Source organism: Phasianus colchicus, chromosome 20, assembly GCF_987193195.1.
Source record: "Phasianus colchicus chromosome 20, bPhaCol1.hap1.1, whole genome shotgun sequence".
Taxonomy (NCBI): domain Eukaryota; kingdom Metazoa; phylum Chordata; class Aves; order Galliformes; family Phasianidae; genus Phasianus; species Phasianus colchicus.
The window spans coordinates 3,164,031-3,187,721 of record NC_143455.1 but is presented as its reverse complement, the minus strand read 5'-3'; the positions used below and the strand labels follow the sequence as shown (position 1 = coordinate 3,187,721).

General features: G+C 47.1%; 1 protein-coding gene across 8 annotated transcripts in view; it reads left to right on the top strand.

The window, feature by feature from the left end:
• Positions 1–23,691, top strand: part of LOC149915354 (uncharacterized) — a 54,266-nt gene that overhangs the window by 14,443 nt on the left and 16,132 nt on the right. Inside the window, exon 7 of one of the 8 annotated variants that reach the window (XR_016459101.1) lies at positions 9,782–9,968. The exons of the other annotated variants lie outside the window; for them this stretch is intronic. The gene's annotated coding sequence lies outside the window, so the exon portion shown is untranslated. The remainder of the gene's footprint in view (positions 1–9,781; positions 9,969–23,691) is intronic. 8 annotated transcript variants of the gene reach the window in all.

The following is a 23,691-nucleotide window of genomic DNA, read 5'->3' as shown; positions in this document are numbered from 1 at the left end:
GGGCATGTCACAGTTTTCACTTTTTTCTTTTTTTTAAAAAACTTATGATATCCTCAGAGCCTGTTTCCAATGGGTGAATGGATGATTTATTGCACTGGGCAGTTTTGTGAATATCTATAGAAATGGCATCTGGTCTCCAAATGGAGACCTTCTCCCCCCTCCAGGTCCTTAAGAGAACATGACAGTAATGGAGCAATAATGAAATGTTTCAAGAGGAGTGTCGGAAAGTTCAGAGTGGTATGGGGGAGTTATAAATCTGGGCTGCATTTGGCTTGAGGAAGAAACTCCTTTATAAACTTATTAGCTGCTGACACTGTGCTTCTCTCACCTTGCCCGAGATGTAAAGCTCACCTCAACGCCGTCACACTGCCTTTCACTTGCACCTGCCTCAAGGTGCTGCCATCTCAGCACCGCTTTTTGCTTCCCAGGAGACCAGTAGCAGGGAGATCAAGCACACACTGATGCATTTGGTATTCTCTGTCCAGAGTCTCCATGCTGCCCTGCATTTATCCTTCACCTGCATTTATCCACTCAAAATGAGAGCAGACAGCACCTGGCATCACCTGGGCTGCCCAGAAGGTCTTCAGATTCTTGGTACTGTGAGAAACCTTCCTTCCATGCAGTCAGGGTTGCTAATTCCTTCAATAAGAGTATGGACCAAATATGGGCACTTCAGAGGTGTGATCAGAACATCTCCCTTTTGAAGCAGTATGTCCCAGCAAAATACTGAAGCCTTGACCTCTGTGTTGTTCAGACTAGCTTTTGGGTGCCTAAATGACAACTTCTTTCAACGTTGTAATCATCTGTTAATTATTCATATTGTTTCCAATTCCTGTGTTTGACAAGATTGTGCTCTTCCTTTCCTCCTCAGGAATATAGCTTCAAGTTCCAACGTTGGAGTCTTGTAGCACTGAAAATCTATTTGTGACCTGTCAAATTGAACTAATAGCTTGGAAATCTAGCAGTCAGCAACCCTGCCTGCCACAGGGAGGAAGGAAGTAGGTGATCTTTGCAGTCCCTTCCGACCCAAGCCATTCTATGATTTTATGAATACACTGCACCCAGCTTTCAGTCCAAAGTGTGGTGACTTACCTAAGGAAATTGCAGAGGCTGCTGCTCCAAACAGAGGTGATACTTACCATGGCTGAATCATAGAATCACAGAATGGCCTGGGTTGAAAAGGGGCCACAATGCTCATCCAGTCCCAACCCCCTGCTGTGTGCAGGTCGCCAACCAGCAGCCCAGGCTGCCCAGAGCCACATCCAGCCTGGCCTTGAATGCCTGCAGGGATGGGGCATCCACAGCCTCCTTGGGCAACCTGTTCCAGTGCCTCACCACACTCTGGGTGGAAAACTTCCTCCTAATATCCAACCTAAACCTCCCCCATCTCCATTTAAAACCATTCCCCTTGTCCTATCACTATCCACCCACGTAATCAGCCATTCCTCCTCCATGATCCTTCAGAATCATGTAAGGAAGGGGCTGAAGATATGGGACTGACTGAGAAATATGTTCCTCATCTGGCTTTGTGAGTCGTGCAAACTCTTGTTTCTGCAGTCAGTGGTTACAAAATACTGCTAAGTGTCTTTTGGAGAGAGTTGCAAAGGGACCGCACGTTTAATTAATAGTGGTTGCATATGTCTAAATAAATCCCTGCAAAAAGCGACATTTTTAAGGAGATCTTATGATAAAACTGCTCTGGAGGCAAAGTTAGGCTTTCCCAGTTTCACATTTAATTAACTTAGTCTGACTTTTATAGGGCTTTGTGTTATGCGTTTCGTTCTTCAGTAAACAAATGGCAGAAAATTAAAGCAGAGCAACTGCCAATGAACAGTAAATTTAATTGAAAAATAATGAGTTGCCATGGGGTGCCGTAGGGTTCTGCAAAGATAACGTTATTTATCTTGGAAAACTTCCACTCGCATTTGTCACAATGTGATATATAAGAGGAACAAAAGGAAGAAATACGGCGTTAGATGGGAGAGGGCTGAAGCCTGGTTCCTCATACTGGGTCCGGGACTGGAGTTAGGTGGAGTGAAAAACTGATTTCCTGCACTCAGGGACAGCTCAGTACAGTTTCCATCTGATGCAGTGCTAAGTGAAATGTTGTGTCGGGAGGAGAAGGCAAGTAGCTGGAATTGGCAACGGCCAGATGAGCAGGAAGGAAGATGAGCATCAGTGTCACAGGAGGGGAGAAACATGTGAAGCGATCTCACTTCTCTCGTGATGAAACAAAAGGCTCTGAGTCTTTCTCTGGTTTCAGGGGAAATTGAGTGTCAGGAAACCAGAGGAGCGAGCCCTTGTACAAAGGTGCTGAATTAAGACAGCCCCAAGATGGCTTCATTTTGGGTTAAAGTGATGCAAATGCATCACCAGGCTTGGTCCTCTCTGCGAAATACTTGGAATTCAGTCGGACTGAATAACTCTCTGGGTGATGAGTTGCAAGAGCAAATTGCAGGCATTGACTGACAGTGAACTGTTAATCCGCTTGACAGAATAAGCAGAGTTACTCTGTTTTCAGCCGTGTAATAGATCTGAAGCCCTGGGTATCTCCCTGTGGGTGAAGGTGATGTCCTGGGCATCCCAAACCCTTCCTGCTAAGCTGTGATCTGCAGATGAGACTCCTTTCACCCCGCACATGTTCCTTTGATTGCCAGCATATGAAATGCGATGTGCAGCAGTTCATTTTTGCAACATCTGTTTCCCAAGCTCATCATTTCCCAGCAGTTCCCACTATGCTGCAAAACCCACCTTATTTACAGCCTTCACATTTGGAGGGCTCAACAGAGCCCAGATTTGGCTGACATTTGCAAGGTTCCTGCTTTTCATTTCGACCCATTCTTGCTTTATTTTTAGCTGTTTTAAAGTGACACATGTTTCCGTCTTTTAGGTAATGAGATGCTTTCCACTTAATTCAATCACTAGTTAATTTGATCCTCTATTTAATTTGTTCCAAACGTCTGGAAGCAAAATTCTGTATCGTAAGTATATGTATATATTACATATATAGCTTCTACCCTTTGCTCTGATCGTTCCTCCTGCTCTAAACAAGCCCTATAATTCAATCTTGGGCTATTGAAACTTGCCTTTTTAATTAATAGGAGAAGCCAAAATTGAAGAAGGACAGAAGGTAAAGAAAATGTTTAAGGAATGAGTCCTAGTAATAAAAGATGACTATGACTGAAAGTTGCATCACGTTGTACCTGTTGGCTAATAACTCATTTAGGGGCTATCAGATGTGCGGGGGCTGAGTGGGTGGGGGTGACAGCAGAGTCTTTTAGGAGGATGTTAAGAATTAATGTGAGCAGCCCCTTGCACGGAACGAGGCTCAGGGCTCGTTGTGATAAAGTGGAGTCTAAAGCCAAAAATGTTGCATAGCAGAGTTTCATCAGTCACCCAGTGCCTTTGGAGCCTGGAAGTCAGATGGCAGGGGAAGAACCATGCCAAATCCTTGTCGTTTCCAGCGCTGTCAGGAGCACCCACCAGCACTCCATAAAGCTTTCACTTCCATCTCCAACAGATCCCTCCAAACCCCTCACCAACCTCATTTAATCAAACACTCACCTCAGTGCTCAACCTCTCTGCTGACCTTCCTGGCTTTAGCATCAACAGGTCAGCCCATGTGAGCGTCGCACCCAGCTGGTATCTGGCAGTGGATCTGTCAGAGCCTGGTTTGGGACCGGGGTGGCTATGAGGTGAATGGTTTTGCATGACTCTTCCTGGCACCTTGCTCCTGTGGTCATCTCATGAGGTTTGCAAAGACAGTGGGGAGTAGGTGTGGTGGGAAGCTGGGGCTTTAGACCATAGGTATTGTTGGCATGAGGGGCATTTTTCTGTGTCACAGTGTAGTTGTGGTGAAGCCCTTTGTGACCTCTGTGCCCCAAACTCTAAGCTGACATCCCTGGATCTCCATGAAGTGGTTTATTCTGTGATATCAGTGGGTGGGTGTCATGGATCCTGGAGTGCAATTCTGAGCCCAGGAACCCTACCTGCCTCTGCCTCTGCTTCCCTGTGGGGCTTTGGTCACATTACTTTGTGCTTTGCTGTGCCCCACAGACCCAGGGTGCTTCTTTCTGCCATGTAATGCAGCTGGCAGGAGGCTGGGTTTTGCTGGGTGCTTTGCATTGCCTGAGTGCAACTAGGAACTGGGGAAATAGTTGGGCATCGGAGGCACAGAATCAGTGCCAGAGTTTGCCTGCAGCAAAGGGGAGTGTGCTGGGAAGTGCACACAAATGCAGCACTTTTGGCCTTTGTCCATGACAGTGAGCAGTCACAGTGAGAGGCCAGCTTCTTGTTAGCTGGCCTGTTGTTTTTAATCTCAATTTCACTTTTTTTTGCAAAAAAAAATGAAAGGGAAAGAAAATGGGAAAGAAGAAGGGGAAGGGAAAGGAAAAGGGAAAAGGAAAGGGGAAGGAGCAGGGGAAGGAAAGAAAAAAAGTGCTGATCCTGAATAGCACAGTGATGCTCTCAGGAACTCATCCTGCCTCGCCCATACCAGTGGTGCTCACTGCTGTAGATGCAGTGGGTGCAGGAAGAGATCCCTTCTCAATTTAGAGCCTCCTGTTCACCTCTCCAGTCTGCCAGACCTTTCTCATCTGCTTGTACCAGACTCCATCTCCCTCCTCTTCCCACCCTGATGGAAAGCAAGCCTAACAGAAAAAGCAGCGCTAATGATCACGACCCCACTACTATTTTATTTCCAATTGGCAGCCCATGCAAGCAGCCCTATTTTCTTTTCTAATAGGAAACTTTATGATGTACCAAATTACCCTGTAATAGTCTGTGCTGAGCTGCCTCCTGAAAGGTAAACGAGTTTGATTTTTTATGATCGGTTATTATTACGTTTTTTTGCCTATTCCATAAAAAGTGGGGAATTGCAGTAAAGAGACTCTTGGGTTGCAGAGCAGAGCTGCTGGCAGCCAGCTGGTGCCCAAGGAGCGCTGCAGGTGCTGCAGTGGTGATACATGGGTGGGTGGGTGGCTCTGGGGGTTCTGTACAGCCCTGCAGCTCGTGTAGGTGCTGATGGTGCAAGAAACTTCGCCAGGCACGGAAGGGAGGTGCTGGGGGCTGCAGAGCCCAGCGTTGCTCTGCACGATGTGGAGTGCCATCTCCTGGCTCGATAGGAATTAACTGGGGCTCTGTTAGTGCTGCTCCATCCGCTGGGGCAGCTGCTTCTGCTCCCTTTGGTCTGGAGTCTTGATGTGGAAATTATCCAGAAAAAGAACAGCTGCAGGAGGTGGGAGTGCTTGATGCAGAGCTGCTCTCCTGAGTGAGGCAGGGAGAGCTCATTTCCTGATAACGGCCTCATGTTAATTAGAGGAGCTGAGCCATCACACTACCCAAGTAGGAATTGAAGTTGACGCCACTCTGGAAGTCCCGTTGGCGTTTTCTGCTGCGTTTTGCAGGGAGATGTGGGATGAGATCCAAGGTGTGATTAGATAGAAACTTCCCATGGGCATCACTTTTATTTTAGCTGAAATGAGGTGTCTGAATATCGTTCTGCTCTGCATAAAGATGACTGCAAAGACCACACTGGAATTATTGTGATGTCTGCTTCTATTGGTAAAAATAGAATCATAGAATCAATTGAGTTGGAAGGGATTATTAAAGGCCTTCTAGTCCAACTCCCCTGCAATGGACGGGGTCACCTACAGCTCGATGGGGTGCTCAAATGTGTGGCTGGGGGCTTTTGTAGCCGGAGATTTAGAGGAAGTGGAGCAGGAGAGGTGAAGTCCCACCTGGTTGCAGTTTGTGCTGTCCCTTATTACAGTGATGTTCCTCCTGAGGAGGTCCTCTCAAATACGGGTCTTTGTTGGGTGCTTCTAATCACTGCTTCTATCCATCACGTTTCCATCATTTGAGCTTAATTCAGATAAATCTGACTGCAAAATAAGGAACCATTTATGTGAAAAAGATTGAAACTCCGTCCAGTGGATATCATTTTTGTTTTTTCAATATGTGCATTTTTCCAGGAACTGTAAAAGTTGTTTCAAAAATCAACCGTATCTATTAACAGTAACTTCAATGGAAAGAGGAAATCTGTAGTGGTGGAAAAGCAGCAATGATTTTGTGAACAAATAATCATACACTTTCCGCTGAAGTGCTTGTTGAAACCTATGATTAAAAATACTGTATTCAATTTCTCAGTACCATCCTTGGTTGAAAATTGGCATTTAAATACGCCTAGCTTTAATAATTAAAACCATATTTAGAAGTTTGACCAAGGTTGCCAGTTGCAATAGCTGTATGGGCAACAAAGGGATTGTGATGCTGTTTGTTCTGCCTAGGAGCAGCCCAGCCCCATGGGTGGCTGCCTGCTGCTCAGCTCATGCCCCTCCTGTGTGCATCCGTGATAGCAAGCAGCTCAATGAGAGCTCTCCAGTCGTGTGAATAAAGGGGGACTTAATAGAGCTATGTTGGTATTTATAGCAACTTCTGCTGCTTGCCTGTCACCGTGATCTGACCGTGAATCAGCCTGCAGGTGCGCTTTGGCACTGATGGATCTGCTGGGTTGGGCTGCCCACTTGTTTTCTGGGCACAGCCTGGTGGCTTTGGATGCTGGGACAGTGCCCAGGGTGTGCTGTGCATGGGTAGCAGCAGCTGGTGCCTGGCTGTGGGGTGGGTTGGAAATGGGACCCGAGAGGTGGCTGAGGACAGCTGGAACATCCCAGCATTGGTTTCCAGGGATCCCCATCTCCAGTCATAAAGCCTTTGGGGTGGCCAGTTGGAAATACTTCCAACTCTGTATGTTGTTTGGTTTGCCATAACACCTCTCAAGAAAACATCCCTTTCCCATATTCTGTGTACAGACCTTTGGGTTTGCCCGTCTCAGGACAGTGTGCAGAAGGTGACAGGCTCCTTCTGCCTGCCTGTCTGTCTGATGAACCCCAAGGAGACCCATGGAAACCAGTTCCCTTGGAGAAAGTGAGCTCCATTTCAGCTTCTCCTGCCTGGCTGGAGCCTGTGCTTGCCTGACTCACCTTGGTGGTTTTGGGGAGGCTGCTGCCTGCAGTCCATCCTCCTTCCTTCCATCAGGCAAGGTGCTCTCCTGCTCCAGGGAGACCAAAGGGACCTCATGGCAGAAAGAAATAGAAGCAGATCTTTGCACTTGTATGGTTTAGCACTGAGTGTGTGAAATAAAGGGCAGTGATTCCTTTGGATTTCACCTACTGTCCAACTTTCTGATACAAGACTACACATTATTTTACTGTAGAGAGCAGAGATGAGCATTACTTTAGGGAATTACCCATCTTGATGTGGCTGTGTAACAGCACTGAACATCTCTTTGCAGCTGTGGTTGAGCAGTTCTAAGACGTGTCCTCTTAACAGAGACAGAGAGGCAGCCTAGGCTGGAAACTGAGCCCTCTGCATTCAGCAATAACTTCGCCCACTTTTAACTCATCCCTTTCCTTAGTTCTTTACACCTACCAACACCCTGCTTTGGTTTCTTTGAAAGCCCTCTGTTTATTATATGTGGGTGAAATCTGGTCATGCTGTACTGTTTATTAGTCCAAAACTGAGGTCAGGCAGGTTGGATTTCTTTCCCGAGTGCTTTTATAATATTTGTGTTAGCTGGGCAGCTAAGTGCTGTCAGATGTAGCAGCAATGGAGCTTGCTGCTGTTGAAATTTTTATGGTTTCATGCATTTTACAGCATCACCTGTCAGACTCCAGCAATCATGATGTCACCTGTAGTGGAATATATAAATTTGAACAGTGTAGACTGGAGCTAGGGGAGTTCTTTGGTAATCTCTGCTCTGTTCTCCCCTCCTCCTCTGCAGGGGAGGCAGGGAGGTCTGAGGCATGGCGAAAGAAAAGGAGCAGACTTCCCTTCTCCCCTGGGCTTTTCCTCAACCGTTCTGCGTGATCTGGGCAAAATCGTTGCTTTCGCTGTGGTTTCCATCCTGCCTCTTTGTTTGGCTCACTGTGTCCTTTGGAGCTGATCTCATGTATTCATCCCAAGGCATGGGAAAGGCTCAGCTGGTGCAGGGATGTCCCCAGTAGCCGTGCTGTAGGGGTGCCCTGTGTGTACGGGATGGAGATGGCAGTGGGTTGCAGGTACTGTGGGGCTGGAGGTGAGGGATGGCAGGAGGGGATCTGCCTGGTGAGTTCTGGGAAATACTCAGGAAGCAGAAAGTAGAATCACAGAATTGTTTGAGTTGAAGGGACCCTTAAAAGTCATCTAGTCCAGCATTCTGTGATGAACAGGGGGTAGCTACAGCTCCGTCAGGTGCTCAGAGTCCCGTCCAGCCTGGCCTTGAGTATCTCCAAGGAAGGGGCATCCACCACCTTTCTGGGCAAGTAGCTCCAAAGGTGAATGTTCCTGCAGCACCAGCTGACGTGTGTCTTCTCTCACCCTGGCAACGGCAGAGCCACACTCCAGCTGTTGTAGATCAGTGCAGTGTCACTGATCAAGTGGCCCTTCCTCCCAGTGCCCCAGATGATGCATCCCAAGATCTTCAGGAACTGTGCTGGTTGGGCACGATGCTCACTGATGGTGGAAGGCTTTGCTGTCTGCATGCTTTCAGGTTATGTCACTGGTGGGTATTTTCCTTCTCAGGTCACTCTCCAGTTTCAGTCCTCTCTGCTGCTTAGCTCCCTCCTTCTGGGCAGTGTTCAAGCTCTGTTTAATTTCAACATCAGTGCAGTTTTAGTGACAGTCCGTTTTCAATGGCGGTGCCAAAATAGAGGGACCCAGTGAAGTTCCTTGGGGAGAACAGAAATTTATTGAGTGCAGGTTGATCAGTACCTGATGGAGGCTTGAGCTCAGGGCTGGTTGTGGGGCTCCTGCTCTGCTCAGCACCAGGCACTGGGATGGAAGCGGTTGCACGGCCGTATCCTCAGCTCACCCATGGTCCATTTGCTGCATCCAAACTGCTGCTCAGTGATTAGCAAAAGATTTGACAACAGGTCAAATAGTTGCTCAGATCTGTGTTTTTGGCAGCAGGAAAGTGATTGCTTTCTTTCCTCATTCCCATTGGTTGGTGTAGCCTTTTCCTTGTAAATGTGACCTAATCAAGTATCAAATGAGCATTAAGATGATATTCCGTGTGGCTTAGCAACCCTAAATGAAGACATGTAGCTCTGCTGCTGCTGTAAACCCTCAGTAAATACGGCTTAAGAACGCGCTGATCAGGTTTTAAGAGCTCTGTAACTGATACACATCTTATGGTATCGTTAGGCCTCAATAAATGTGTTTCTAATAATCGCTATTTACTGAGGTTTCGCAACTATGCCAGAGGTACATATCTGTTACCTTGTGGTCCAGCCTCAATAAATGTGTTTTTAATAATCAATTGGTACTTCAATAATAAACAATAATTGCTTTATTAAATATGAATTTGAACATGTTCTGCATTTCAGTCGCACTGAATTCACCATCTCTATATTTCTTTTCACTCTGAAGGAGCTTTTACTGACTGGCTCTTGGTACAAGCATGCATCAAACGTTACTGCTCCTGTAGAGCATCGCTGATTTCTGATTTATAACTCATGACAAGTATTTCACTGCTTTGTTTCCACTCCAGCCCAAGCAGCCTATCTGTAGCTTCCAAGCAGTCTTCCTGTGAGAAATGTTGCAGTCTCTCTTATGGATCATTAACTGGAAATGAACTTGGGACCTTCAGATGTAAACACACAGCCTGCTGCCGTATGACCTAGCAGACCAACATTTGTTCTTGCAGGACAAGTAATAGTACTGCGGGACTCTAATCTTTTACACAGTAACTGAAGAGGAAAGTTAGTTTCTTACAGTGCCATTGAGAAGCTTTATTGATTTTCAGGGTCTGAGTCTCAGCATGGGTCTTCAGAGCCAGGTGCTCCCGTAGCACAGCACCACCTGCCACCAACTGCCTTCCCGTGCCTCCATTCCTGAGGTGAGGTTTCTTCTCAGGGCTGGTCCAGCTGTTCTGGAGCATGTCAAGCATTGCGATGAATCCCCTGATGCAGAGGCCAGACCTGGAACAGGAGGTGAGGGACACAGTGTCTGTGATGCACATCACTGTATGCAGATGCCCAGTAGGTTCATCTTGTATTCTAAACTGTAGAATCATAGAATTGTTTGATTTGGAACAGACCCTTAAAGCCACGTGGTCCAACTCCTCTGCACTGAACAGGGACACCTACAGCTTGATCAGGTGCTCAGAGCCCTGTCCAGCCTCACCTTGAATGTTTCCAGGGACAGAGTTTCCACCACCTCTGTGGGCAACTTTTTCCTTATATCCAGTCTAAATCTCCCCTCTTTTAGTCTGAAACCATTTCCCCTTATCTTGTCACAACAGACCCTGCCCAAGAGTCTGTCCCCTTCTCTCTATATATAGGTATGGAAAGGCCATTCACAGATCTCCCTGGAGCCTTCCCTTCTCCAGGCTGCACAGCCCCAGCTCTCAGCCTGTCCTTGTAGGGAAGGTGTTCCATCCCTAGGAGCGTTTTTGTGGTTCTCCTCTGAATGTCCTCTAACAGATTCTGATATGAGATCTTTGCAGTCTTCTGTACTTTCATGCTTGGAACTATCCTGCACTACTCTAAAGGCACAGCAACACGTTGTTCCTGTCCCTACACAGGAGAGAGACAGCCAGAGCCTCCCACTTGCAATTCACATGAGAAAAGCTCTGAATCCCAGCCCCGAATGACCTTTCATTGCTGGGTTGAACCAGGGTCCTCTCCCTATGTGGGACCTTGTGCATCAAGTCTAGCCCCCCAGAGTTGAGAGAGGCAATGGGGCTGGATGCACGGATATCTCCCCTTTGCCACCCCACAGCAGGACGAGGCAGGGAAGCGTGCTGCAGCTGGGACACTGTGGATGCCAACTCCTTCAAGCAATGAGAACCGTATGTGTGTGTCAGCGTTCCTCGCGTATGCCGAATGTCACATCGCATTAAGGCACATCAAGCCATAGCGGGTGCAGAGTTCGATGCCTTTAATTAGGCCAGTCAAAGGCAGGAATTCCCTTCTGCCTGGTGAGCCTGCTCCCGTGACAAGAAGATTAGCTTGTGATCGTCAACCTCGGAGGTTTCCATCCCACTTTAAGTCATTTACAATTTTCTCTTCCTCTTTCTGGTAGTTTGGAGGGGCTGTTTTCATTCCAGGAGGGCAGAGGTCAAAGCATTTTGTTGAATGTCCCTGGTGTGTGTTTGGGCAAATCTGCTCCCTCCTGCATGACATCTGGGCCAGACATTCGGGTGTCTGCCTGGACCCAACAGAAGGGCTGTCAGAGCAGCAGGGCTTGCTTACACTGGCTGTGAATATATGGTGGACATCAACTGGTCCATGGGTTTGAGAGGTGCAATAGTGAAAACACTGAAGAATGGAAATCCTGTCTGGTGCCACATGCCAACCATGAGCTGCGTGGAAGAAGGAGGCATCCCCATCCCTTTTGTGTTATGCAGGAGAGCTGCTTGCTAGCAATCAAGTTGTAGGTGCTTGCATTTGAGCAGCCCTGTCTTGCCATTTGGCCCTGCTCCTGATTGATCCTGATCAACCATCTCTCTGTCCGCAGGGTTAAAACACCCAAGGCAGCTCTGGGGGCAAAGCACAGTGAGAGCTGAGCTCCTGCTGTCTGCTGCTGGTGCCCGACAGTACTGGCAGTGCTGAATATGGATAAAGCCTTGGGGACTTGTGGTGCTAAATGGTCTAAAATGTCCATTTGTAGGATATTACTGAAAATCCCTGACCCGCGTGTCTTTCTATTTTATTTTTTCTTATGAGCTTTAATAATTTTTATGGTATTTCATGTCACCTCATTACTGTACTTAATATCAATAGACTGGGCATCTTAATTCTGCATTTCATTTTTTTTTCTTTTTCTATCCCTTTGGCTTAAGCTAAGCTCTACAAGAGCTTAAGTTTATTGTTTCTTTGTCAGTGCTGTAGAAAGGCTTTTGTGTCTGACTGCTCGTCCATATTCTCAGCTGAGTACAATATTCCTCCCTTGACTCTTTGATATCCCCTATTGCCACAACAAAGCTATTAGACATTCCATTTAAATGGATCTTTCCTTTAGTAACTTAAAGCTGCCCTCTGAAAAATGAGTCCTGTGCTCACGAGCTACTTTCAAATATCTCAGTGGTCTGCGTGGAAGAGGGTCAAAGGTCTGATTAGCAAATCTTATTGCTGACATAAAAAATAGGTTATTTGGGCACATACTGAATGCTATGGGAAAATTTGAGAATTTGAGATGCATGGGTTCTTTATGGAACTGTAGCAAGCAGTTGTCTGGGTAGAATTCTCTATCAATGGACAGAGCTGTAGACTTAAAATCTGAGACATTCTTGGAGCATTGGGACTGGGATCTAAAGTCTGAATCTCTGAGACCAATACAATCTTCTCAAAGCCATGCAAGTGAGAAGAGCGTGGGCTGCAGCTTTTAGTGAAGTCGCAGAAAGCAAAAGGTGTAAAAAGCTCTACATGACATGTTGGGTTGGTGTTTGTGGAGACCTCGTTTTTGGTTAATAAGGAGTCGTTCGTAACCCCCAGGTTCTCAGGTGGAGGTTCTCGTGTGTCCCCAGGGCTCTGTCACCACGGCTGGGATATGAGCGCGCAGTGATTGACGCTTCCTGCCTGCAAACACGGCTGCAATAGTCAGAACCCAAGATTTAAGGTCAGGCGGGATGAATCATTTTCGGAGCCTGGCAGGCCTCCAAGTCACCCCCATCCTGGATATTACCCTTCATAAAGACCACTGCGGTATGTTGGGTCCTTCGGTTGGAACAGTATTTTCCTAGCAAATGACTCCGTGGTGCACCTGGGATGCAGTGATTTATGAGACAGATTTGCATGAAGGATGTATGCTGCATATAGAAGGGGAAATCATACACGGGCCGTTTCCCTGCTCGCTGTGAGCTCGATGGGGCTGAGCTGGCTGTGGGGAGAGGAGCACGAGGCAGTGAAATCCTGCCGGAGCCATCCGGCCATCGCCCGTGGCCGAGTGTTTAGTCAGGTGCAGCCCTCGTGCGTAGCCCTCATGTTATCTTACCTTAAATAAAGCTTTATTGGGACGTGTCGGAAAGAAAGGCCTTGGCTCAGGCACCATGAAAGGGAAGTTTATTTAAGTAATTACCAATGAGGCAGTGGGTGCTTCCTGAGAATTAATGACCGGTTGACTTGCTGGCCTCGGCGTGATCCTCAGGCAGAAGTCCAACAGTGTGTGCAGAAGCACAGGCGCACGTAGGGCTGTGATGTGGGTGACAGCAGTTCTGGTGGCTCTCAGGAGGCTCAGAGAGCAGGCAGGGATTCTTGAAGCCTCCGGGGAATTCTTTGGCTCATTTAATTGCAGCAAGTTTGGGCTTACTTCCCGAAAGGTCTTTGGAAAGCTCTGCTTTAATATCCTCTGCCCTGGTCAGTGGGTGCAGCATTGGTTCTCTCCAGCCTGAACTCTGTGGGACCCACACTGGCTCACTCAAGTGGAGGGTTTTGCTTGGTTTTTCAGGACTCATTTTGTTTGGTTTCCACAGATCCATGCTGCTCATAGACGATGCTTGGTTTTGTTCCTTTTCCTTTCTCAGTCTTGTATGAAAAAGCACTGAGCTTCCTAGCACTTCGATTGCCGTCATTAATAATAACATCTTTAAATTATCCTTTTCAGTCTTTGGAAAACGTTTTCCTGGCTGTCGTTTTCTTTCCAATTGCTTTCCTTTAGTGTCCCGAGGAAACTTGTGTTTTCTGGAAGCTGTTCCAGGGAAGGACAGAGCAGTTGGCTCTTATATATATCTTGATATTTTCCTAAGCAGCCTTTACCAGCCAGTGGAGGTGAGATACTATTTTCACGGACCTCCTTGAGCCCAGAATGGGCAGAGAAAGGCCCCAAAGCACCAGTATCCTACCAAGGCAGGAAATACCCCTCCTAGGATGGGAGATGGGAGCTGGATCTTGAAAAGGGGGCTGCAGGTCAGACCCTGCCCCACATCTCCTCACAGGGAAAAGAGTCCCTATGGGGGAGGGTAGAAGATAATGGAGGAACCGTCATTTAATTGCACTATGCTCAGCATATGAAATGATAAGGCCAAGATGTTGTGCAGGGAAGAGGCCTGTTCTGGGGTGGGACAGGGTGACCCTGCAGGTTTTGGGGAGAGAAATGCTGGCAGATGCAGAGCAGAGCAGTGGGCCCATGGGAACAGCAAAGGCTTTATAGGCTTTGTCTTGGCAGAGATGGAGCAGGAGAGTTTGGAGAAACTCTTCCCTGTAGCATCCACATCTGCAGATCCATGGGGGTGGAGTCACCATCCCTGGAGGTATTTAAGGAAAGGGTGAATGTTTTGTTAGGGTCATGGTTAGTGGGCAGTACTGGTGGTAGGTGGGTGGTTGGACTAAATGGTCTCAGAGGCCTTCTACAACCTTTGTGATTCTGTGTCCTCAGCAGTGATGCTCAGGGACCTCAGCACTATTCAGAAGTCCACTCCAGAGCTTTCTGGCAAAAAAAAAACCCTGATTTCTAGAATGCCCATAGGGCCAGGCGTGGCTGCTTGAGTCCCCACGAGTCTACAGGCAGATGGTACAGCAAGGCAGATGGGCAGACAGAGCTGGGAAAGTGCTGCTGGTGGAGCCCAGCTTATGGTTCACTGGGTGGTAATTGGAACCAAGGCATTTCTGTGACACTTGGAGCTTTTGATCATTTTCCACAGAATTCTTCCAATGAAATCTCCCAGTCAGTTCTAAACCCAGGCTTTGCTATCACCTGGACCTTTTCTTCCTAGCCTGTGGCTGCCCTTGGCTTTGCCCAGCCAGCAGCCTGCAGGATGCCGTGCAATAGAGCTGAGGAATTGCTAGCAATCAGAGTGCCCTAAATGCCAACAGCAGATGCAATAAAGGGTTGTTCCTTTCCACTTGAAATGCCTGTTGCGTTTGCCAGGCAGCCAACACTGTAAATTCATTCTGAGTATTTAAAAAGACCTTTTAAAGCTTTTGAATGGTTCCTGGCTCATTCTGTAGCAATAAAACTGTAGTGCCTGAGAGCCAGACGTTCAGGACCTTAGAAAGTAACTAAGTACAAGATACTTAGAAGCATTATCAAATGCTTAGGAACAAGATAATTATACTGACTCTTACACCATTGTTTGCAAGCTCATAATCACTGTCCTGGTCTCAGCTTAGTGACATTTTGGGTTACTGTGAAAGAAAGAAATAAGGTGGGGTTTTGCAAAATGGGAATCCTGCCTGCTGTGGGGTGCTGGAACTGTTGTGCAAAGAGAACAGACAAAGGCAGCAAACGGAGTGAGGAGTTTTCCTTCTGATCCTGCTGCACAGAGATAGGAGATCAAACAGTGCTTGTCCTGCCTGGTAAGGATAGATTTCCTTCTCCCTTCATATGACTCTTCTTAAGGAGATAACACAGCTACCTGTTTTCTCTTCTGCTGTGCTTAAGGTGGAACCAGGGCAGCAGTTGATCAGGTGTGCAGGTGTCAAGCCCCTCTGCTAGTGGATTGCAAGTTTCAGAAGGGAAGGTAGTGTGTGTGCACACCATGTGAGCTGTACTGATCTTGTGTTCTCTGCGCATCTCCCTTGCACTCCCTAGAAACTTGTAGGCTTCCATCCTGCAGTGTGGCTCAGCCTCTGGCAGCCATCACAGTGGGAACTCTGGGACAGGCTTGTGGCCACAGAAGTCATCAGAGTCCCTTGATAAAGGAGATTTTCCTCCCAGTGACTGTGTGCTCACACAGTGTGCATGTATGCCATGGTGCCTACTTTACCAGATAGTTCCCTGGCGTCTGATCAGGGCTTTTCCACACAACAGAAGGGAGTTTAGTTGAGAAGTCTGGTACCACTTTGGTCTTATGGGAATGAGGACCTCATTGCAGATCAAATGGCTGATGTTTTGCTGGCTTACTGTAATGGAGCTGTGCTGATTTACACCAGCTGAATTTACTATCAAAAATCATTCCTTTGCTCTGTCTCTTCTCCATTTTTTCCCTCTCCTTGGATTAGAAACGGAGTCTATAAAGCTAGTATGGTCCCTGCAGCAGCATAACTTGCACAGAGTGTTTGCTTGAAGAGGTTAAAAGCCCTGTAAACTGCTTTACATTCTCTAATAATAGAATGCAGATGCAAAGGGGAAGGATTTGATGGTCAATTAATGCAAAAACTAGCCAGTGCTTTGCATAGATCCTACTCCCTGGCTTTGAAATATAATGCCCAATTAAATCCTTACCCAGAACTATACCAAGATTTAAAAAGTAATAATAATCTGCAGCACTCTAGATAGTATGCTGAAGTTTTCAGGGTGTCTGTGAGCTGTTCCTCATAAACTTTTGGATAAGATCTGTCTGGGTGTTTGCAGTTCAGTTGCTTCTGGAGAAAAGCTATGGAGTAGCATGGAGAGAAGGTTGTTTTGCAGAGGATAAGAGGAGGGGGCAAGAAAGTGTCGACGATCCCTTGTGCATTCTTCTGCAAGGAAAAGAAAATGAAAGTTACTGTAAATGTTCTGCCCTTTGGCTGGGTTTTCCTGTAGCCTCACTGCCATGCTGGGCCAGGCAGTGCCCACAGAGTGCTGTGGGAATGGATGGGCTGACACAGCTTGAGCATATTCCATTAAGTTATTCTGCAGTTGGGTTCAGCATCGCTCTCTCCTGCTCTTACAGGTGGATGGATGGTATTGATGACTTGTCAGGATGTCTGTGTGTGTGCTGGTTGGCTCCACTAAAATGGTGCAGTTTATAAGCAGAATGTTGGAATGAGAAAAGTTTGAGCTGCAGTTGTGTGGTTGGTATCTGGGCTTAATAGTCCAGAAGGTGGAATGAAAGCCCTTCTTTTTCAGCAGTCCAGACAACAAGTAGGAGCTGAAAGGGGAGAAGCACTGGGCAGTGAGGAGCACCAGCAGTAGTTAATCAAGGTAACAGCCAGCCCCTTCCTGGCTCTAGAGCATACTCACTGGCAGAAACACCACTGTGAAAATATATTGCTTTATTTTAGAGACCCTAACAGGGCTCTGCTTGCCCTGCAGAGCAAGGGGAAGGTGGAAAAGCAGGGCTCTGTGCATCACTAAAGCTGCCTGAGGGCACTTAGTTCAGGACTGAGCCTAAGACCATGGGCTGCCCCCAGACTTCTAGGTGTCGGGACCAAGTCTGCTCCTTGGGCAGCTCTTGCTGGCTAACAGGTCTCCTCTGAACGAAGGGATTGGTGTCACATCACTTACCTGAGCCACCAAACACAAGAGTAGCTCAAAGCGACGTGCTTGGCTGCCTGTGTGGTCAGTGCTCAGACACTATCGCTTCAAGAAGGATTAAAACGTGACAGTAGAGATTTGAGGAAGGCCAGTTCTTTTCTCATCAGGGCGTCCTTTGAAGTGAGTAGAGCAAGCTGGTGAAGGAGCAAAGCAAGTGTTGTGGGCAGGAATACATGGTGGTGGCTTCTCCTGGCAGAGCAGGAGGATGGCAAGTCCATCTGTGAGGCAGGAGAACCCTCTGGAAGCCCAGAATGTCTCCTTATTCCCTCTTTCTCCTTTTTTCCTTTTCATAGTTTCAAAAGAAGACTGGAACATACAAAGTTTTTTAAAACCATATTCAAAACAACTGATAGAAAGAAAAAAAATTGTCACAGATAAATGAGAGGCCATTGGGAATATGCTGGCCTTCAAATCCAGTTTAGTTTGAAGGTTTCTATCTGAGCTCACGTGCCTTGTGCTGCCCCTGGATTTAGTCCCAGCTGTGTAAAATCTCAGCACAGATTGCCAAGGTCAAGGGGAATTGCCTGAGTTTGGGAAACCAAAGCCGAATGAGTGGAGCACGATATGAAAGCATAATGGGGCCGATTTTTTTATTGCAGGAAAGCACCATTCTGATGGCATAAAGGGTCATTTACATCTATTTTAAGCAACGCGAAAGCTCGATCCTCATTTACACATGCTGAAAAGAAAATATAATATGTACCAAGACTAAGCCCCTTCCTACTGCCAAAGTGATGGAAAGAGGCCGTAGTGTAAATAAAGTTTGGGCCTGTTTTCAGTCCCAGCGCCACAAATGTGCCAGTGCGGACGCAGGAAAGATGCCAAATGTATTTATTTTGGCCCGGTTGGGTGTTTCTTCAGTTTTCTGCCTGCAGAAGGGAATGAACGCGCGCGTTTTGGCTCTGCTTTCTGCGAGAGCCACTGGAAGTGTCACTTCCCCTCAGGTGGGGATGCAGGCTCTGCCCTGAAGGCACTGCGCTGGGCTGGGCCTGGTGCTGCTCAATGGCGGCTTTGTGGTGAAGGCTGTGTGCTCACAGCTTCCAGCTGCTCCTGAGGACCTTCAAACCGAGCAGAACCCGAGGATGCACAAGCTGACAAACTCGGTTTGCGTCAGCGCGAGGAAAGCGGCTCGCTGCCGGCTGCCGGAAATGGGCCCCAGCCCCTCTCCTGAGGTGGAGGAGACATGGGGTAACTGCTCAAAGATGTGGCTCATTTCCTAAACAGGATGATGATGACAATTACAGGCTGAGAGGGGCTCGGTATTTACATCTCCTTAACTAGGCAGGCTTTCAACCCGATCATAGCCCCGGGAGCGCGTTGCTCTTCCCCACAAACATGGAAGGGGACTGGGATTTATCATGGGGCACAGGGCAAGTGGCTGATACTCCACAGCGATTCGATAATCCGGACCATCTGCACGCAGGCCGCCGTGCCGCCTCTTCCCATCCTTTTTTCTCTCCACACAAAACAGGGGCAGCCTGGATCTGAAGGGAGGTGCAATTTTAAGCGGGGCTGACGTGCCTCTGTGCCAGTGTGGGATGGATTAGAATTAGTTTCTGCTAATTTGCACCACATGGAGCTTTCAGTTTGAATTCTGTCTCCTGAATTAACAGGCAGACCACCCTCTCGATATCCTGCCTGCTGTATTTCCCGTTGTGAAGGGAGGATTTCTCATCTGTCCCGCTGTTCCTGTGGCTCAGTTGATGCGTACCCCTGTTGGATGGGAAGGGGCATCTCTGGTTGTGTGCATGCAGCCACTTGGGGCCACAAGTTGATCCAAACCTGGAAAACAGTGAGCCTGGAAGTTTGGGAGAAGGAAGGATGAACACATCAATGATTATTTCCCCCCGATTGTTTTTACGCTTGTCTGAATGAGTTTCTGTTTAGGAGGCATTTCTAAGGAGTCTTGTTGCTGTTCCAAGCCAAGAGGCCAATAAGATCTAGGGTCTCTGTTTTCTTGCAAATAGTGTTGAAATCAACTGTTCTGGTGGAGCAGAATAAAAAAAAAGTGTAGGTCATAGACTCATAGAATTATTGAGGTTGGAAAAGATCTCTAAGATCATCTCGTCCAAGTGTCCACCTGCCACCAGTACTGCCCACTAAACCATGTCCAAGTACCACATCCCCACTGTTCTTGAACACCTCCAGGGACGGTGACTCCACCACTTCCCTGGGCAGTGTCTGACCACTCTTCTAGAAGTTTTCCTTAATATCCAACCAGAGGTCCTTTGGAAGTACTTCTACTAGTGATGACCACAGATTCTCTTGCTGGACCAGGCCAGGGTACAGCATAGGCTTGTAGCTAATCTGGCTGTGGGTGTTAGAGTTATACTGCAGGAACACCAGAATCCCAGAGTCAGATGTGGGCAATACCATGGGACCCATCTGCCACCCATGCAAAGTGTATTTTGTAGGGTTTCGCTTAACTCTATTTGTAGGGTACACTGAGTCCAAGACAAATGCCCTGAGATGGTTTCAGGCATCTGTTCAACCAGGATAGCAGGCAGGAGATTCTCCCTTAAGCTCAGCCTTTATGTTCTCCTTCTCAGGCTCATGATTATTCTCATTTTCCAGTGACCTTAACAAGGAAGGGCAAGCTGCTGGGTTGGGTACAGCCAGATCTGGTTTGATTTTTCTCTCACATATTGACCTTCACATGGCTTGTTTCAGTCTCTCTGTGGTTAGGTCCTGACCTGAAAAAATACATTAATGTAAGAACAATCCCTCATACATGATTTATATCCAGAACTGCCTGGATAACTCTAGCTGGGGAAACACGTATGCTTTAGCTGTGTAATTTCTTAGCAAAGGTCTGCATGTTTCTGGTGGCTTCTGAATCATAAAGATGCTGTCTACTTGCAGCCATGACTTGTGCTGCAATGATGTAGCAATTCTAGGAGCTCTGTAGAAGCTCAGGAGCCCAAACAAACCTCAGATAAAGCAGCTCTTGAACTGGAGACCTGCTCACTGTAATAGGAGGCAGAATAAGGCTGAACGTCAAGCAGTGTTGGCTACTTTGAGGGCCTGCAGCTGGGCACACGGTGTTGGTGTGAACCCAAAGTATTGCCATTATGGGCTGAATTTTGCTCTGAGCCACTCCGCCGTGAGTAAATCTGGAGCACCTTCCCTGGATGTGGCTGAATAAACTCAAATGAATAAAGAAAAAAGTACTTTTATTCACTTTTCACGTTTGCCTGAGGAACAGTAATGTTTCTTTCTGTTGGAGCTTTTGGAAGGCTCAATATTTCATCCTTGCTTTTTAAGATTTTTGTTACGTTTTGATCCCAACCTGGGTGTAAGAGCTAACTTTGTGCTCCCATGTTCTGACTATAGTGAATGGTGTTTTGTGTGTTAACTGTAGTGATGTGTTTGCAGGCAAGGACTGGGGAAAGGAGGAGGAACAGAGTTTCTCTGTTTGGGCTGTTCCAAGCTGGTGTGTTGGAAAGGCCTTCCTGGTTATGGTCTATGTGCAATCCTACCGATGCAACTGTGGGGGTTTTATAAAAACTATCTGCAAATTTATTACATCTTTTCAGCCAAGAAAGACTATCTCTAACAGTTTTAAGTCAAAAGGTTTCATTTTGCTGTTTCCAAGCTGGCATACTTCTCTTGGTTATTTCAAAACAGGTGTCTTAGAAATGTACCTACATTTAATTTCTCAAACCCCTTTTTCACGGCCTCAGAATGAAACTAGATGAAGTTGGTGAAATACTTCGCTTGATATCTCAGCAGCTTTAAATCTTGTTTTTATTTCAAGTGGGCTAAATTGATCTCTATGGCTTTTTGTGAGGGCAACCTGAAATTATTCATCAGAGAAGCAAAGGAATCATTTATTCACCCAGTTCTGGGGCTTAACTCTTTCTCAGAGCCCAACAGAGAGTCAGCTCAGAGCCTTCAGCTCTTTTACCTCCCTTTGCCCTTCCTGCTAATTTTTATTACGTGCCCTGAAAGTCAGCAAAATAGACTTTCTCAGCGAGAGAGTATCTGAGCCTTGGGTGTTCATTGCTCTTGCACGATGGCTGGCAGCAGGCATTCCCCCACAGTGGGTCCAGCACAGAGGTGTCTTGGCAGATGACCATTTCCCCTGTGATTTTTTCTTTCCTACCTGCTGGGAAGATGATAAAAATACAGATCTCACATGTACTTTTTCTTATGTAGTATGCAAGAGTTGGGAATGCTCCTTGGAAAGGGAAGGAAAGAGAGATTCTCACTTTACACCCTTTCTCCCTTTCTAACCAGGCAGCATGATATTTCTTTTGTTTGTTTTTTAGAGCCCAGATGATTCATGCAAGCTGGAAAGCTTTTACCAATAGTTTCCAAATACGGAAAGATGTGCCTGCAGTGTGGCATATTTTAGAACAGCATACACTCTGGATTTAAGGGTTTCAGATGGTGGACAATCCATCACAGTCTGGGGTGAGTAATTCCAATGGCTCATTACTCTTTCAATTACAAACTGGCACCTTCCTTGCAGTTTGAATTTGTCTAATTCTGGCTTCCAGCAGTTTGATCTTTATAGGTTTTTGTCTGTTAGATAAAAGAGAGTTCTGTGGTTAGAGATCTCCTCTTTAGTAGGTGCTCTTTATCATTAATAAGTTACTTTTCTCTCTTCTTTTTGGTAAGCTAAATTATAAAGCACCATAAGTATCTCAATGCAAGTGGTTCCCTTCTACCCCACAGCCCTCAAAACTGTGATTGCAATTCCCTTTTTCATTCCTAGTCCCCAGCAAGCACATCATCTAGTTTGAGACATCTGTACAGATCTGATGCTACGTCTGCAGTGGCACTGGGTGCAGGTACCTGTATTTAGGCCCCTGGCTCAGGCCCTAGGATTCCAGAAATAGGGTGCAACGTATATCTCCCCTAACCTGAACCACCTGTAGGTTTAGCAGTAGGCCAGACATTATCACTTGATCCCCTGGGTGCATCTTGCTCAGGCTAAATGCTTATGTGGTTTCCTGGTAAATGCTCACTGAGCTGCAGTAGCCCAGAGAATGCTGCTGGAAGAAGTACTCCTGTTCTGCCTCCCACAGCTGTGCAGTGCCTGGCATGGTGAGATGCTGCTGGAGGGCAGCTGGGCAAACTCACATCTTTGAAAGGAAACCATCCAATCTGCTATCAATTTATCTTCTGCAAGTTTGGGGGAAGGTGCCATGCTTCATAACTCATGTGCTGTTTGTCCAGCTAAGTCCAGTGGGGCTTAGATTATAGGCTCATGGACAGAGTGTGCTGTCATCTTCTGCTCTTTGGTCCTGGCCATCTTAGAAATTGCCCTGGCCTTTGTGTTATGATGCGGTTGCTGGCAGGGAATTCTCAAGGATAGCCATTGTCCTCAGTCCCTTTGCCCACGCATCTGCCTGAGGGGAAGCTGGAGAACATCGCTGGCATTCTCATGGCTCTTCAGAGCCATGCCTGGGGTTGGCCTCTGTTTTACTGATGTTTTAGAGCTGTTTGACAGTATCCTGGCTTTTCCTAGAGTAATTTAGGTTTATATGCAGCGACTGATCACGTGCCAGGAGTTTTATTACAGACAACAAATCTCATTCAATCAACAGCAGAGACCAAACAGCCATTGTTTGAACTCAGAGCTTAGGACAGCACTGGATGACTCCAGGCACACCAGATGGGCCCTACCGCCCTCATTTTGCTCTCCATGAGCAATCAACAAGTGGATGGGCTGCAGGCTTCCCAGGGAGCTGTGCTGGGTAGGACCACAGGCCCAGACACGGGATGCTTGTATGGGAGGTCTCATTGCTGCCTCCAATGAGTTGGTCAAAATGGGACTTTCTGTCAAGTCTTTGCCACCATGCAGCCATTAGGGTGCAGTAGCTGAGCGGAGCAACTTGCTGTTACATCAGACAGTATTTTTTGCTGTGCCAAAGGTGTTTTCGATTGATCCAGCCATAAACGTGCAGTTAGTTCTTTGGGGGCTGTGAATCAGAGGCTCCAGAAGATCTCTCTCTTGTGCACTCTTGATAAACTAGTCTGTCTTCTCTACCATCGCCCGAGGCTCAGAAGGATGCTTTGGAGATACTCTGCTTGCTGACTCTCATTTCATGAGCAGCCAAGCTCTGTAGAGCTATTTAGTGGATGCTCAGCTGAGGTGCTGGCAGGCTGACTGCAGCAGGGCAAAGCTCACAGATTCATTGCTCAGGTAAGAAGGAAGCATGGCAGAGCACCGAGAGTCTGAAGGAACAAGCATGAGTGTGTGTAAGCCACGGTGTGAAACCAGCACTATAAATAACAGACTGATGGAAACCAGATCTGTTCTGCGTATGCTTCCCATTTCTACTCCAAAGCAAGAAAGTTGTTTGCGGTGAAACACTCATACGTGGCCATGCTTTGGCCTCTGTTCCTTCCCCCAAGGCATGTGCTGGTCCTTCTGAGACCTTTAATGGGAGGTTCTGGGCGTGACCGAGGAAAGGAATGTGCAGATCTCATGAAAGATTTCCTACTGATCACTACATGTGAGGGTAGGCTAGCATCATTCGTTGCATAATGTAAATTGTCTTTCTCACTTGTTTCTCCCTGCTTTGT